The sequence below is a fragment of the Centruroides sculpturatus genome, unplaced genomic scaffold (assembly GCF_000671375.1).
Source record: "Centruroides sculpturatus isolate CEXI.00-Female unplaced genomic scaffold, Cexi_2.0 scaffold220, whole genome shotgun sequence".
Lineage (NCBI taxonomy): Eukaryota > Metazoa > Arthropoda > Arachnida > Scorpiones > Buthidae > Centruroides > Centruroides sculpturatus.
Genome location: NW_019384540.1, coordinates 327,149 through 344,444, shown reverse-complemented (window position 1 = coordinate 344,444; position 17,296 = coordinate 327,149).

Sequence of the window (17,296 nt, the reverse complement as noted above, 5' to 3'; positions counted from 1 at the left end):
TCCTCTGTCACACGTTTTCTTCTGAACGTGAACGTCGTCCAAACGTTTTCATCCGTCGAACGTCGAACGCCGCTCGACGTTCGACGTTCACGTTTGAAAGACGAAAACTTCGGCCGCAACCTCGCTAATAATAATAATCGAATAATGAAAAGCTCTATCGTAATTTATAAATAACACTTAAAAATCTTTACGTATATTTACGTATATATTCTTTAAAAAAATAAGTGTTTTTGAATCTCAAATTATAAACACGAAACGAATTCCTACTTTAATTTTTATTTTAAATTTAAAATCGCTTTCTTTCTCCATCGACAATGAAGTCAATTTTAAGAGAAATAAAGAACATTTCCTTTTTTTTTTTTTTTTAGGTGTATGAATGATGAGAAACTGTTAAACGTTCGAATTTAAAAGACTTCAATTCTCGAATACTTCAACTTGGAATTCTATTGCCGGCTATCTAAATAATTCAAACTTCAAGAGTTCTCTTGCCTTTCAAACTTCTAATATACGGGAGTAGAGAAGTAATCAGTGCAGACCCGTTTTAAAATATCTCATTGTAAAAATACACTCGTTCTCTTCCGATGGTAAATTTTACCCGTCAGCTCACTCGAGTAAAAAATCTAATAAAAATAATATATTAAAAAAATAAAAAAATACTGTAATAAATGAAATAACAAAAGAAGACCGCAATTTCCAGTTTGTGTGTGTTATTCTTTTGTTTAATATATTTTTTTTACAATAAATTGTAAAATATTATTGTGTTTTTATTTAAATTATATCAAAATTGTTGGGTTTATTTTCTTTTCTTCAATTAGTTTTCAGTGTGATTAATATAATAATATTAATCACGCTCCGAACTAATTGTATTATATTTTTAAATAAGCTAAGTAATTTGATTAAGAGAGTTATTTCCTGAATAATTTTCAAGACGGAAGCTTATATATATTTTACTTACAGTAATTAAAAATTACGTCGAGTAATATCGATTTTAAATTGTAATATATTGTACTCGTTTTACGCGTGTAAATTAATTACACGACGTCGTGGTATTTTATTCGATAAACTTTGGGGAAGAAACGGCGCTCGAATCGCCTTTATAATTATTACCGATTTCTAAATCGTCCTCAATTTTTATTATCTATAACAAACTCGACTTCTATTATCGATTTTTAGACGGAAGTTTCGTGATATTTTACGGGTCAAACGACGCCATGACTTACTTTACGTCGCGATTACGACGATTTCTCTCCTCCCTCCTTCCCTAAACAAGTTTTCGTGCAAAAAATTGATATTTAAAAACGACAAAATAATACTTACCGCCGTGTTTTGGGAAGCGATTTGGGTACAATTACCGAGTTAGAATATGCAAATTTCCAACTGTTTCGGTGGAGATGTTTTTCCCCGTTTTACGGATCAATGACGAGAGTAGGTGTTGTCGGACTGTAACCGGAATAGGTTACTCTCGCCTAATGGTATTTTTTCCCCCTTTTTTCCTAGAGAATCTCATTACTCCAAATCCGTTGCGATTTGAAAGAGGAAAGTCGTAGCTAATTTTTGAGGACGTCGACCGGGTTTATTAAATCCGCTCCGTCTTAATTTTATAAAACGTTAGAGAAAATATATTTTTTAAAAAAAAACCCTCCATAGTATCCAATGCTTTTGGACAAAAATAAAATCGATACGCCACGTATCTTTTATTTCGTAGTTTCCATTACATTAGTTAAAGGGGGTCTTTTGTCCTTTCACCTGTTATACTATTTACTATTTAAATTGTTGTTTCTTTACGGGATTAGAATTACGCTCTTTATAATAATTAGAAAATACGAATAACATTTTAGGAAATAAAAAAAAAATGAAGTTTAGGAAACGAAAATTACTACGAATTGTTGACGGAGAACGAAATCGATAAAGTAGGTTCACTTTAAGTGATTATGAAGCCATCGTCGGACGATAACGTGTATATTTCTGAGTTATTCGCTCCGATTTCGAATTTATCATTTAACTGTAATTACTTTTAGTAATTTGTCACTTCCGTTTTGTCTCTTTAATTATAATCTATAAATTTGTACGTGTTTTTTCTTCTTCTCCCCCGACGTCATTCCCTTTAAAATTTAAAATAATTCGGATCTCTTTCGAATTTTTTCCAACAGGAGAATAGTATAAATTATTAAATTTTTTTTTTACTTTTTCTAATAAAATACCTGTTATTTTTACAGATAATATCTTTAATTTTAATTGTAAATATCGGAAAACAAGAGCATTCTCTTTTCCCTCTACGTCTAAATCGTTGGTGTAATTGTTAAAGACTCCGAAATTTGCTCTATTTAATTTTAAATGTAAAAATATATATTTAAAAAAAATTAATATAAAATGCCGAGCTCTTAATTTAATTTTACTTTCGAATAATATATTAAAATTAATTTGCGAAAGTTTTAAAAATTAAAAAGGCACCGGTGCGAATTGAATTATGTAAATAATTTATTTAAGTATTCTTCGAGGAAATAAATGGCATATTTTTTTTTTTTACTAAATATCTTTTTTTTTAAATATTTTTTAATTAGAATTTATTGAAAATAGGAGAGAAGATTGCGTTGGCCGTACGCTAAATTTAAATAATTTTATTTGGTCTTTAGATATTCCCGAAGAAAAGATTAGAAGCGTAAATTGAGTCGGTTCCTTGACGACCGAGGAGGGTGTAACTCGGGTAATATGGCGGAGGACGGTATCCAAAAATCAATGAAGTGCCAAAGCTATTGTCCGGTATAAAATAAGTGAAGTAAACATAGTGAACCGAACTACAGCAATATCCTAGACTCGACTATCAATCACGGAGATTATCAAATGACAGAGGCACAATGTGATGACTTGAAAAGTGGATCAACTCGAAAGGTCGTAGCATAAATCTTGTATTTAAGAAAATGTCAAAATCATTTTTCCTAACTTTATTTCTTTTTTTCGCTTTCGGATGAATCGGATGCCAATTATTTTGCAGTTTTTTTTTTTTTTTGCTGGATCCGGATTCGGTTCTAAAATTACTTATCAAAGCTCTTATCCATTTGTCAAATAGCTCACTCCGGAAAATCGTTTTCTGATGGGTTTTAACTCTTTCATTATCATAATATGTTCGAAATAAATTACTCTCTTTTCGATTGTAAACGAATTGTCGATACTTAATAAAGGGTTATTCTTCTTGCAACACTGGTAAGATTCTAAGCCGTGTCTTCTCCTGGCAATGTTAATTACATTTGTATNTGTTAAAGACTCCGAAATTTGCTCTATTTAATTTTAAATGTAAAAATATATATTTAAAAAAAATTAATATAAAATGCCGAGCTCTTAATTTAATTTTACTTTCGAATAATATATTAAAATTAATTTGCGAAAGTTTTAAAAATTAAAAAGGCACCGGTGCGAATTGAATTATGTAAATAATTTATTTAAGTATTCTTCGAGGAAATAAATGGCATATTTTTTTTTTTTACTAAATATCTTTTTTTTTAAATATTTTTTAATTAGAATTTATTGAAAATAGGAGAGAAGATTGCGTTGGCCGTACGCTAAATTTAAATAATTTTATTTGGTCTTTAGATATTCCCGAAGAAAAGATTAGAAGCGTAAATTGAGTCGGTTCCTTGACGACCGAGGAGGGTGTAACTCGGGTAATATGGCGGAGGACGGTATCCAAAAATCAATGAAGTGCCAAAGCTATTGTCCGGTATAAAATAAGTGAAGTAAACATAGTGAACCGAACTACAGCAATATCCTAGACTCGACTATCAATCACGGAGATTATCAAATGACAGAGGCACAATGTGATGACTTGAAAAGTGGATCAACTCGAAAGGTCGTAGCATAAATCTTGTATTTAAGAAAATGTCAAAATCATTTTTCCTAACTTTATTTCTTTTTTTCGCTTTCGGATGAATCGGATGCCAATTATTTTGCAGTTTTTTTTTTTTTTTTTTGCTGGATCCGGATTCGGTTCTAAAATTACTTATCAAAGCTCTTATCCATTTGTCAAATAGCTCACTCCGGAAAATCGTTTTCTGATGGGTTTTAACTCTTTCATTATCATAATATGTTCGAAATAAATTACTCTCTTTTCGATTGTAAACGAATTGTCGATACTTAATAAAGGGTTATTCTTCTTGCAACACTGGTAAGATTCTAAGCCGTGTCTTCTCCTGGCAATGTTAATTACATTTATATATAATTTGATGTAATAATTGTAACATTTTTATAATTATTTATTATAAAATAACATGTTTTATAAATAAAAAAGTATTATTTGTAGAAGTTATTATAATACCGTAAGTGTAAATCAAAATGTTTTATTTTTATTACGCAGCAGTCCCCTATATTCTTATTATATTCAACGTCTTCTACTATAAATAAATTATTATTTATTAAATAAAATATTTTATCAAATTATAAATTTTTACTAAATTTACAGAGTGTAGACGTTTAGCTATAAAGAAACCGAACTAAACATTTCCCATCGTCACTATTAAATATAGAAATTCTTCGTATTAAAATCGTTCTTTTTTTTAATTTTATATGCTGTATTTAATACATAAAAGATGGAAAATTATATATTCAGTAGGCAAAAAAACTATAATAATTACTACACATGTATAATGCATGCATACGTAATGAAATTCCGAATAAATGCATGTGAATATCGATACATAAATTACTTGTCATCGATTCTCTTTGTTAATAACACGCAGAATCAAATTCGTAATAATCGATTACTCGAAGTACAACTTATTAGTCGAGACAATACTAAAAATTACCTTGGAGCAATCGGTACTTTATGATGTATATTGTGTCCTAAAACGAAATTTCCTTCCTTAACGATGGCGTTAAGTCCCAACCCCGATTACGTTAACGACGATTGATTGAGGAAGCGGAAATAAGTAGTCGTAAACGTATCTTTGTCAGTTTTTACTTCACACGGACGAACCATTTCTTCATTCTTATCCATTAAAGTATATAGGAATGTGTGTGGTCTATATTTTGTACTAAAGAACCTCCCACTTTCGTAAGAACTTTCTGATTAAATTTCTTTCCCGTCAACATTTTATTAATAAATAAAACAAACTTAATATCTGTAACTTTTTTTTAACCTTTAACCACTAAAATTTATTAGTATCAATCGCCCTAATAAGTAAAATTTCAGAAATTTTCGACAAAAAGCTCGGGAGTTAAGCTTCAAATAGGGTGAACAAAATCGTGCTCTCTCCCCCCCCACACACTAATGTCAATACATACAGAAAAAAACCTGGAATTTTTTTTCATTTCTTGATGTTTCAAGGTTTCCCGAGTCCAAAAATGTAGAAATCTTAGAGATTTTTTTGACCGACAGTCATACTTTTCCTCTGTCATATACAGTCGAACCCCCTATAACACTGTTGATAATTCCGTTTTATATGAATTCCATGTTGTACGAGTCACTTAGATTTTACAAATACATGTGCTGGGCTGTGAACGGCTCACGTATTTGTAAAATCTAAGTGACTCGTACAACATGGAATTCATATAAAACGGAATTATCAACAGTGTTATAGGTGGTCGACTGTACAGTATAAAAGAGACGGGAAAGTAGTAGGTAAAAAGAAGAACTGTTAAAAATACTTATCTATAAGCGAAAAATAAAAACGAATGTCGCTCGCACGAATTGCTACTCAATATATTCATTAAGTTATAAGACATTAATTTGTAACGGGAGTGTGACGTCGTACATCTTCGTCCGCTAATAGTGTCGATCCTGTGGCATTCCTACCTATCTCCTCGCAACCTTCGCTTTCAGTCGATCGGATCAATGAAAACGCAATTCCGAAAATTCTGTTGGTTTGGAATGTAGAGAAGGAACCGAAAACATTTCGTTATACTTTTCTATCTAATGAAATCTATCTATTCTTTTAGACAATTTCTTAAAATTGTGTCAAATCATCGGGGACGATACGCTTCCGATGATTTATAATAAAATGTTACCGGAGAGGAATTTCGAAAACGTGTCGCGATAAGTTTATATTTTATGAAACGTTCGGGTATATCGAAATAACATAATATTTGAGATCTGTTTAAGATAAATATGAATTATTTTCTTTATTTTCAAAAACACTAAAGGACTTAACCAACGAGAGAAAATATAGGCTTATATTATGAGATTGCCACAATACCAGGCTTGCAATTGAGTAAAAATTGCAGCCTGGTATTGTGGCAATATCATAATTGAGTAAAAATTTCAGCCTGGTATTGTGGCAATATCATAATTGAGTAAAAATTTCAGCCTGGTATTGTGGCAATATCATAATTGAGTAAAAATTTCAGCCTGGTATTGTGGCAATATCATAATTGAGTAAAAATTGCAGCCTGGTATTATACGCTCTCCACCTCAAATTATTAGTAGCTCGCCCTCGTACAGTACATCATACTTTCCTTTTAACAATGGAGTCGTGCCGGTCATCTATCTAACACCTTTCAGGGGAAAATTTTTGAATCTAAATCACGCGACTCCCAGTGTATTTTAGAGTTATCTATATAGTTAATCGGGGCCTCCTGTTAGTAAGCTTTCCACATCTGGTCTTATTATTCACGTATCTAATATTATTCTCGGGATTAAGAAAGGACAGACAGACCGGCATTTTTTTTAAATTGCTGCCCGCTCGGAATATCGTCGATAGTGTTTAATAGATAGCTTCTCAGATAAATTTCATTTCTTGTAGGTTTTCTTGCGGAAACATTAGGAGCGAGTCGCATAATCTGTGATAAAATATGGCCGAGAAGCGAGCCGCGAAATGCGTGACAAATTTAGGGAGGAGGTCCGCGAGAAGATATAAAATCGCATCATTTATAAAACGACAATATCTATAAATCTTAATAATGTTACTGAGCGTACGATTTGACAAATATATTCGTTTATACGAATAATTTTTTCTCATTAATTTCGATTGAAATAATATTAAAATTATATCGAAACTTTGATCAAGAATAATTTTAAAATCTTTAAAAACTTTTATTATTTCACTATCGAGTGTTAAGAATGGAGTTTGACTTTTTTCTCTTACAAATTAAAGACTAGTTTCTATAGGAACATGGAATTTAATTATACTATTTGTCAAAATTTCCAATGGGGTGGTAAAACACCCCTTTAAAAAGAAAGAGTCTATCTGTAGAAATGAAGAATTTATTTCTCAGTTTACATTTATCCCCGAGCAGCGACAATAATTGAAGTTGATCGACCGACGTCCATTTGTTATCAATTTCCTACGTCTTACCCTTCCTTTTCTCATCCAAATTTATTACCATCGAATTTTACAAACTTATACAATTCCGAACTTGTGTGAAATTGTTGCACGATTTCGAATTACAGTTATTTCCAGCGCGACACCCGGTCTAACGAATTTTATTTATTCAAAAAAATAATATAAATCGATAGTTTCGGAACTAAACCAAGTTTTTTTGGCCTCCTTTCGAAATTTTTAGGCTTTAATTTCAAAACGTTTCCCCCGAAAGGTGTTAGATAGATGACCGGCACGACTCTATTGTTAGAAGGAAAAGTATGATTTACAGGGGCGAGACATTACTAATTTGAGGTGGAGAGCATATATTTTAAACGAAAATAAATTAAAAATATGATTCATTTAAAAATTGAAGCCCGGAATTATGATCATAATAATAATAATAATAATAATAATAATAATAATAAATTTTTTGCTAGAAATAATTAAAATTCCCCCTAATAAAAATAGATTATAAGACATTATTTATAAATTATAATTTTTCTTTCCGTATTTTTAACTGTTTATATTTTAACTAAAATAATTAATTATCATAAGAGAAATATAATTAATCAATTATTAATTAGTTTTCTCTTTAACGTTATTTAAATTTATAAATATCCGTTGTATTTTTAAAAAATTTCTAAAATAATTTATGAGTCTGTGTATAATCTCGAATTTATTAAATGAAAAGTATTTTTATTTGTTTTTTTTAATGGAATAATTAATTTTAAATATAAAGCCCTTTTATCTTTCTTAATCCCAAGCTTTTTCCTTTTGGGTTAAAGAGTGTTTGTTCCGGAGCCGAAACCAGAAATTCTGATTAATAAATTCTGATATTATTAATTAATGATTTTAGGAGGCGGTTTGTGTTATCGAATTTCGGACAAACTCGTATCCTTGTTTATGTATTTGGCAATCGAGCGTGTCCTCTAAATGCAAATATATGTCCCGTCCCCTAATCTTTCGAGGAAAATGGTTAAATAACTCGTTATTTTATGTCTTTTATTTTATTTTATTTTATTTACCAGACGTTAGGATTAACAAAGAAGAATTTATAATGATTAGAAACTGTACGTAGTGTACTTTTATCTTTTTAGTCTAAATCATCTTTAATTCTTTTGATTTGGAAGCATTCGATATTCTAAAGATTCTTGTTATTTTTATAAGAAAAGTAATGTAAATTTGATGAGTGAGGAGGAGGAGGAGATTTGTCGTCAGAAGGGATTAACAACAAAACCGGTCTACATATTTTTCCATATTTATTTCTTTTTAAATTCTTTCGAAAATGACAAACAAAACTCGAAGTTTTCTTCAATAAGAAAAGTTTTTAATTTTGACATTCTCGATTACTTTAATTTTTTTTTTTTTTACTTTCACGGCTGTGTTTATATAGAACAGAAGGAAACTATGGTCATCGTCCAAAATAATGACTTTCTCCTCCAATATTTTTACATTTCTTGGACTCGGGACAACTTAAACTTCGAGAAATTCAAAAAAATTCGGGACTTTTTTGCATGTATGGACGTTTGTGTGTGGGGGGTAGGATGTTGTTCGTTCTCTTTGAAGGTTAATAACTCCCGTACTTTTTGTCGAAAATTTCTGAAATTTTGCAGGGAGGTTTGTTTATTATACGGATCGATGCTATTAAAGTTTGGGAGTTAAAGGTCGACGGGGTGGGGAGATAGAAGGGAATTTAGTGTAGCATCTCGAATAAGGTCGAACTTAATGACGATTTTACTGGTTATTAGTACTGTATTTACAATTTTTCAAAATTGAGCTTTTTACCAACTTATAATATTTAATAAAATTGAATTTTTTTTCTATTTTGAAAAAAAAAATTTAATAGAAAACTGTTTATTTTCTCAAATATATAAAAATTTGCTTTTTGAAAAAATTAAAAATAATATTTAAAAGTTAGAATTTTTATTTGAAAGAATTGTTTAAAAGAAACACACTTGAAATTAAACAATAAAATTCGGATTAATAGCTCACTTTTAATATCTCGTCACATGCATGGGTGAAAAGCGGAGTGGGTATTTTCCTTCAAGAAAAGAGAAAACTTATAATGCAAGTGCGAGGTAAGGTGATCCGGATGACTATTTTATTGGAAAACTTACAACAAAGAATAACAGTAAAAAGATGCACACAATGCGACTAGAGTGAAATCGTTACTTGGCCCATCGTTTACTAACAATTCGTAATCCATTTCTTTCGTCTTTTTATAAGTATTACCTGTTGGAGGATCTTTTAATTTTGAATTTTTCACTCAATAACTGCTTTAACGCTTTCGAGGAAATCATTAGCATCCGAACGACGACATTTTCTATCGATTTTTCGAAGAAATCGTTGGAAAAAAAAAATAATATTTGTGAAAAGACGACCGGATTTTTTTTTCTTGGATTTATTCTACAGCAAAATTTTACTTCCCTTTGACTTTCTGGTTTATATTTATAAATATTATTTTATAATATAGTTAAAAACACATTAATTCGAACCAGTAATTATTTATCGTGATATGGTCTGCAATTTTTAATTTATTCGACTCAAAATATACGCTCTCCACCTTAAATTAGTTGTGGCTTGCCCCTGTAAATCATACTTTTCCTTTAACATAAGAGTCGTGCGGGTGATGTATCTAACACCTTTCTCGAGATTAAGGAAAGACAGACAGACGGACGATAGTGGGAATTTATACAATACAATTTTACAACAAACAGCTGCATTAATTTTTCCTTCTTACAGAATTAAATATATAATTCTTTCTTCGTCAATTTTTTCGTTCCTTCGTCTATATTCTTAATTTATATTATTTATTTTACATCGGTATGGCGTTATATTTAATATTTTAATAAACTTGTCTATCCGTGCAGATCGTAAAAGTCAAATTTCCTGTTTCTCTAGGAAAATTCTTCCCGACGGGAAGGACTCGCGGGGATCAAATCGTCAAATTATAAATTACCGACAAGATATCTTTAACGACGTAATTTTCTGCCACGACAGATACAGACCAGAGACTGGCGCTTAAAGAATGGTGTCAAATTATAAATCCTTTGCTAAAATAGGTGCTGATAATACAGCAAAATACTATAATTCTTTAGAGCAAAATAGAATATCCTATTGTGCGGGTAGAGAACGATTTTTAAATACGTCATTGATACTCGTTAACGTAGCCATTTATATCGCAAAGACTGTCGGATTTATATGCATGGAAACGATTAGGGTGTCGAAGAGGCACAGTTACCGTCGATACAATCGTAAATAAAAATATATTGGAGCCATACGTATCAGAGAACATGTAATATATTTCTGGAAAAGACTCCGACTCGAGTTAGATCGTCCGTGATGACGGTAACGTGGACAATATATATTTCGTTTCGTCGGCTAATTCCTCACCTAACAAATCAATCGGTTCGGTATCGAAACAATAACAGTTTTCAACAGAAGTTTCTTCTTCCTTAAACAAAACCTATGATTAATGAGGGGTGAAGGTAAACGCGTGCTAGACGACACTTCTTTTTAATTATCTTTTCCTCGCGTATAAACCGCTCGAGTTTTGCGGGTAAAGGAGATTTTCGACGAATAACAAACGACCGTGCCGCTAAGAAATTACAAACCTCTGTCCCGCAGCGGGCGAATTACTGCTCTTCGTCCCCACCGATCGATTAGGCACATCTATCGATTTTTATTTGTGTATTACTTATTTAGTAAATTTGCCGTTACTTAAAACTTTTCGGGAAGGTTCCTCTGAATTATTAACGAGGACCAAGACGTCTTCGCGATCGAGTTTCCACCTTTACGCTCGAATTATTCCGAGTTTAAGAGTACGGTCGAACGTCTCCCACCTCCCAGTTTCCAGGTGTTACGTAAATATTTTTGGTCCACCGACGATGACGATGAAGGTGATGACGATAATACATAATAGTTACGCTCTTCGGAGACGACGAAGGAGTTTACTGAGCACCCGTTCCTACCATTTTATAATAATTAAAAATATCAAAATTTTAAATGTTGCCGGGAAAGTTAAGCAACTCGTTGCTGGAAATTACTTTTAAATTTCGATGATAAAATATAACGAATTAGAATTTTTGCCGCTTTTTTGGATCCGACAAGACTTTATCCGGCGATGTTAAATATGAAGCCGCTCAAACATCTATTTGGATAAACATTATTAATTACTTCGCCGAGTTAATGAGGAGTAAAAGCGCCGACACTTTTTATGTCTTAGTAATAAATATTATCGGAAGGATTTTATATTTCTCGGGAGAGCTTCGTAGGGAGAAGATTACGTAAAGGTAAAAGAAAGCATTATGATTCTGCCCATTACTTTAGGCCGAAATAAGTTCTCTTTTTGCAGGGAAATTCTTTTTTTGTATAGATAAAGGAGAAAATTGTTATCTTCCGCGTTTTATAGACAACAACACCTCGCCTTTACAGATAAGTCTTCCTCCCGATTCTAGAAAAAAAAAACTCCTACCCACTTTCCCCACTAACTGGCTTAGTGTACTGTACGTAAGTTCAAAAGTAATCTTATTTTCGGGTTCGTTAAATTATCCCTGTTAAGACCTACCTCTACCGGATTTAAAACGGAAATTGGGTCATTTCCACCCTAACAAATATAAGTGCGCCTTTACCTTCGTTAGTAGATTAAATTCGCTCACATTCGTTAGGGTGTAAGCCAGGGAGAAAGTCTATTTTCTCCACTACTTTAATGGTTAATTTTGTTTTAGAAGTGCAGCCAGTATAGACAATAGCGAGGTTGCGGCCGAAGTTTTTATTTCTCAAACGTGAACGTCGAACGTCGAGCGCCGCTTACAAGAAGCGGCGCTCGACGTTCGACGTTCACGTGTGACAGATGAAAACTTCGGTCGCAATCTCTCTATTATAATTTATAGAAAATACTGTAGTAAATACAGAATTTTTCGTTTAATTAGAAATGGTCGTTCTCGCACGAACTCCTCTTCCGTATTTCGTCTTGTAATCCAGAAACATTTTGAATTTGCATCCCAACCGGCATTTAAATGACCGGAACTACCGCAACCTTTCGAAATCTCTAAAGATTATCTTAAGGTTTAGTAATTTATTTTACCATCGATTTCAGATTTTCGAGACCAGCAATTTTACATTTTTTCTTTCTTTTTACTGGAAGATTTCAACAAATTCTACTTTATAAACTTCCTAGAAATATCTCTTCTTATCTTCCGAAATTCTATATTTGGAGGTATAAAAAAAAAATACTCATTTCTTGATCTACGGACGGACATTACTATGAAGATGCGCCGATGTTAGTAAACTCCATTATCCGGTATCGGAGTACCTTAGTGAATTTTTAAAGTAGATGGTGCTACTTCTTAGTGATTATTGCTATCGATATCTCTAGAGACTCATAAATCACCGGCAAATGTTCCCGGATAGGAATAAAAAAACTATCGAATCCAATATGATGAAAGCCACGGATTTAATACCCGGGTACCAGCCGAGGTAATTACGTCTCTAGCTACTTACCTTCTTCTACGAATTAATAATTATCCATTAAGTAATTTCAACATATTTTTATTAATTTGTTACCGATCGGCCCGTCGACTCCGTTAATATTCAAAAGGTGGATCTTAAGAGAACGTTGTAATTTCCGTGAATATATACACGTTTATCTTATTCGTTAAATTATTAATAAATTGACGTGTTTCATTTTAATAACTACGAATATAACGAGAATATATTAGATGCATTATCTTTATTACCAAAATAAACGTTATTTATTGAAGAAATGAATAAAATTGTCGCCTTCTTTTTATAATTATAGAAATAATAAAGTCGTCTTTTAATCCATTATTTAATAATTTTAAGAATTTTTGGCTACGTTCGATCAAACGGATTTCGAAATTGAAAGACGAACCACCAGTCGAGAGGTGACCCGCTGTAACGCCTCACACCGGGTCACTTTCCAATTTGTCAAAGCTTTCCCTCTATTATGAAGTTGATGAAGTTGATGATGAAGTTGGACTCTGTTTCCAAGTATCAATCGACGTCGTTCTTTTATAAAAATGTTACTCGTTTAATTTTCTCTTCCCCCCTTTAACAATTTCGAAAATTATTCGACAAATAGACTCCTTATAGCTTTTTATTCGCTTAGTTTTCAGGAAAGTAAATGATAACCAAAAGGTTATTATGAAAAAGGGAAACTTATTTGGAAGAATAACAAAAGCATCACTGAACTTATTGATAAGATTAACAATAACAAAGATTGGTCTAAATTGAAAATAGAACAAAAAAACCTTACCACAACTATATCTTTTTGGACATAGATATAGAATTTAAGAACGGAAGGATACAGGCAAGTGTGTACATCAAGCCAACACGCAGCACAGCTCCTTCCAATTTCAATGATCCTTATCAATACAAACTAGCGGCATTTCGGGCACTCATCAGAAAAGCTTTTTTATATTACGATAATGTAATAGACAGAATGAAGGAGCTGGACAGAATTAAACAAATGGCCACAACACTATGATGTAGAATTAACAGGATAGAAGATCTGATTAGAAAGTTTGAAGATAACAAAACTAGGACAAAAAACCAGAGGTATAACTAACATCATCAGAACGTAAAGGGTCTAATAGGGTTGTAAAAAGAGGTCCAAGTATGTATCGAATTTTAAGAAACGATAAGGATAGATTAGAAACAATAAATTGCAGGGGTGCACAGGGTACCGTATGAAAACATGCAATTGGGGATAGACAAGAATTACATCGGTGTTACCATAAAAAAGTTGAAAATTAAACTTAAAGAACGTCAATATAATGTAAGAAAGGGATCCAATAACACGGTACTATTCAGGATGGCCTCAGTGATAAAATGGGAAGAGGCAAACATCACTCCCTACATTAACACTGAAAAACTTGAAATATACAAAATCAGGTTGAAAGATAAGTGCATTAATGCAGAGATGCGGACAGCTTAGTAACAGCATGGAAATAAGTTTGTTAGAAAATCCTAATTTCTTCATTTTCTACTATATATTTTTGTGTATTTTTAAGTGATTTATTTTACGTTTTATTGTTATGTATTATTTATATTAATTTTTATTTATTTTCGCTTTATATTCAAATATTTGAACGTTGTTATTCTTTTATTCTATTTTGGATTCTATTTTCAATATAATAAGCCATATCGCTTTCTCGTAATCAGTAACGATCTTTGGTGTTGCATTGCTCATTTTCAGTTGCAGTACGCTACATGTATATTGGTGAATACACTAGCAAATTAGCCTGGCAAACGATTTCGATAATTTGGTGAATATTGTATGTTTTAAAATTAAGTTATTACTATCAAAAACAAAACATCGCATCTAAAATAGTACAGTAGAAGCCGTTCTTCAGTTTAAGCCTTAATCCTTCCCTCTTCCGGGGTGGGGGAATTTCGAAAAATTCCTTCTTAGTATGTATTTTCATGTCGTACCCTAACTGTGTATCAAATTTCACTCCTTTAGGTTCAGCGGTTTGCTCTGGGCGATGATGAATCAATTATATATATATATTGATAGATTGCTGGCAAAACGGCCGAGGCGGTTGTGAATGCTTTGTTTACACTTGTTAGTAAAAAGAAGAACATATATGACATCAAATGGAGAGAATTAATGTGCACAATATTTCTGCCAAAAATGCTGCCTAATTATTCATATTCTTCTTAACTTTCTGTACATATCTGAATAGAACCCCATGTAGTATTTTGCTAGCTTTTACCACAATACGAACAAATTCATTCGATTCCAAAAAACTTTTAACTGCATTCAGCATCTTCTTTATACTCACTTCTGTGTTTCCAGAGAAACGAAAAATTTGTAGATTTTAAATACATCGCAAATACGGGGCACGTTACAACAGTTTTAACTTGCCCCGTCTCATTGGTTGCTACGTGCCCCGATAGATCTTTTCATCAGCTAGTCGATTGTCTCCATCCTCAAGCGCATGTTACAGGACGACACAAAGAAATAGGGCGAATGTTTCAACATACCCCGTGTTCTAACCTATACATTTAGAACGTGTTCCAATTTTAGGAGAAACACTAAATAAAACTTGGTTTTACTTCTACGTTACGTATCGTCACTTTCTTTAATGCGAAAATAGACAAAATTACGCGAAATTTTTGATCAGATATAATTAATTTTCTTCTATAATTCTTCGTATTTTGAAGATGAAAGACAAATCGAACCGGTTCGTTTTCATTCCATCCTGTAAGTATAACTTATACGTCTGGCTTTTCGTGTTTCGCCGTTCTAGACACGGGTATTACGATGAATGATGTCGTACAAAAAGAAATCTCCCAAACAGATGTAAACCGCTGCATCTGTAGTGTAGTATTCGAATCTATTCGAATACCTAACTATAGGTATTTCGCATCCCCATCTTAAAATATAAAAATATATACAGTCCTCCCTCGCTATCCTCTGGGAATTGGTTTCGAATAATGCTCGAGTTACTTATATAAAATGGCGTAGCATTTGCATATAATCCTCCCATATACTACGGCTACATTATAATACTTAATACAATATAAATTCTATGTAAATAGTTATTGTATTGTTCAGGAAATTTTGACCAAAATGTCTTTACATATTTACTATAGACGTAAGTCTCTTTATCCTACGTAGTACACGTCGGCAATAACGTAACATTTTCTTTCTTTCAATATACAGATTAATGACTTAAAAATACAAAAGAAATTGAAATTTTGGTTTTTGGAACTTTTTGCAGTATACGCTTTTGTATTTTTTTTTTTCGAATAAATTTGATTCGCGGTAGATGGAAGACCAAATGTACTGTTCATTATATAGAGTACAGTAGTATAAAGTAGTATATAGACCTATATGCAAAAATAATTCGAAATTAAAATATACAGTAGTGACCATCGTTACGAATTTCTTCCGTGAAATCGCTTCATGATTACGCAAAAATAGAACAGAACTGTACGAGTTTAATGCTTTTTTTCATCCAGTTCTTGTTAATCTTTCTGGAGAACTTTGAGGAATAATTTCTATATCGAATGAGATCGGGAAATTAAAACTTTAGAAAGATTCTATTATTAGAGAAGTTGCGGCCGAAGTTTTCATCTGTCAAACGTAAACGTCGAACGTCGAGCGCCGCTTACAAAGCGGCGCTCGACGTTCGACGTTCACGTGTTTTAGTGATGAAAACTTCGGCCTCAACCTCGCTAATTTATAAAATAATGCCACTCTGGACAAGCAACTAACTGGATGCATTCTACAGATATTGACTTAACACATCCTCCTACTGTCTCCATAAATTTGGACTTAATTAAGTAGCGATCGACATGATACCTAATTAATAAATTCTTCGGTTGGGGGATTATTACTAGATAATTCCGATGTAGAGTCGATTATTCGTGAGTTAATTTGGCGTATGTGCCTTGGACTTCCCTCCTCCTAACTGGTGACATTAAGGTTTCATGTATTAGNGCAGAATTTAGAGAAGAGATTTCAAAGATAAACGTACGCGTTGATTAATTTTGAAAAAGAAAAAAAAAATTCCTTTCATTTATTCTCACAAGATTGCAGGAATTGATCCAGGTTTTATGAATAAAGATGAACGATTACGTAAATGACGGAAAGCATTTCTGTAATGATCAAAAAGATTTTACGTTATAGCGAAATGTTTTCACGAAACGTGCACGAAACATTATGTTATCGTGTACGAAGTGAAATCTTTTCGATTATTGTGTAAATGACAGAAAGCATTTATTTATTTATTTAATACAGGTAACGTTCAATAAACAAGAAAGGATCGCCCCCCGATAATAGACCCTTAAATATAAGAAAATAAACAATAACAATGAACACGCAATGTGCGAAAAAAGAATAGAAACCTATATAAAACAATCAAAATGAAGACATTGAATGTGATATACAAAGAAATTTCTGTCAATGATAGAGATTTCGCCAGCAAATTATAGTCTGTAAGAAGAAAGATGGGATGGTTACTAAATATAGACTT